This window comes from Elephantulus edwardii, unplaced genomic scaffold (genome assembly GCF_000299155.1).
Source record: "Elephantulus edwardii isolate Elephantulus edwardi_28Jun2011 unplaced genomic scaffold, EleEdw1.0 scaffold00007, whole genome shotgun sequence".
NCBI classification, from domain to species: Eukaryota; Metazoa; Chordata; class Mammalia; order Macroscelidea; family Macroscelididae; genus Elephantulus; species Elephantulus edwardii.
Window position 1 is genome coordinate 12549037 of NW_006399757.1, and position 1738 is coordinate 12550774.

The window sequence follows — 1738 nt, forward strand, 5'->3', positions numbered from 1 at the left end:
TCTTATCTCACCATAGTCACTTCAGACTTTGTGTGCATATATCTGAATATTAGTGGTATTCACTGGACTTCCTTGTAAGCGTATGGATATAATCCTGTCATTCATGGTGTTGTACTTCAAGATGGATCTAGAAATAACTTTTTACTGTGAAGGCAACCCCATTTTTTCTTGTCTTTTCATCTCCAGAGTAATATATCATATGGTCATCTGACTCAAAATGCCCCATGCCAGTCCATCTCATCTCTCCAATACCTAATATGTAGGGTCAATATTTTTAGAAAATATGAAATTAAAGCCACAGGGATTAAGTATACTTATTTATCCTCTTGAATAAGGTACGTATGAACTGTAAGCTAATTACAAAATGTATATAATGAGCTCACCAAAAATTAAGCATTTGTCACTATCACATAGTGAAAAAATTGCCAATTTATTCATTTTTTTAAGAATCATTGGCTCTTTCTACCATATCCATTATTGTCATATAGAAAATAATCTTACAACTGAATGCTATAGCTTTGTAAAATTAACTCTTAAATTACAGAAATTTCTGTGTTACTGTTTTCCTGACTAACTAGAGAAGTATAACTTAGCACAAGGTTATGGTTTTAAAAAAAGTAAAGTTACCAACTTTTTAAAATGATTGTGGGTTAAAATACAATCTCATTTTGTAATCTATATTGTTAGAAATGTTTTCCTCTAAGTTATGAAAGTAAAAATGCATCTTCTTGTTTGTTTTAAATAATTCCCTGATTGAGGATACTTGATAAATAGACCTTTTAGAAATACATATTGAATATTTTATTTCCCATATATAAAATTTAAATACAGAATACTGTAACAAAGTAGTAATGTTACGACATTTACATTATTTTTTACAATTCATTGTGCTTTTCTCTATACATAAAATATTATTTTATATTAGTTTACATATAAAATTTGTATACATTTTATTTGTTTTATATGATAATTCCCATCATTGTATTTTATAAAATCAATTACCATTAATCTATGTCTTGGATTAATTAATATTTTTCCATAACATCCTTAAGTCTCGCCACTCTGGGCTTAGATTTGTTCTTCAGTTCCTTCAACTTAAGAAATGCTGAGTAAATTGATCCCTTTTGATTTTTTACTTCAGCTCTTTGTACATTTTGTTATAATAATTTCCTTTGTCTTCCTGAGCTGCTCTTTGAAATTTTCTTTCAAATTCCATAACTTCCTGATTTTGTCCCTTTGTTTTGGCTTCTTGGTGTTCTACTTCAATATTCAAAGTCTCTTCTGATGTCCATATTGGTCTTTTCTTCCTCCTCTTTGTATGCATTCTTCCTTGGATGATATTCTTGATATCCTCGCACAGCTAATCTGGTCTTCATTCATTAGTGTTCAAGGCCTCAGACCTGTTCCTGAAATGGTTTTTAAATGATTCAAGAGGACTGGGAGCAGCTGGAAGCAGAGGCATGTAGAAGTGCAGAGGGAGGGGATGATTAATCATCGGGTTGTACAATTTGATGGGTCGGGGTTGTGTGTGAGGGATATTGAAAGAATTTGTTCGCATTGTATTAGAATTTTGTCGACGACCAAGAGAGAGCTACGTTGGCCTAGTGGAAAGGAAGCTATGCTACCAAGCCGAAGGTGGGTGATATTCATCTGTGGCTCTCGGCCAGGTTCAAATTGTCCTCCTGTCAAACATTCTTCTAGGTGGTATAGCACTGGTCTGTGCATTGCTGTATAGAGG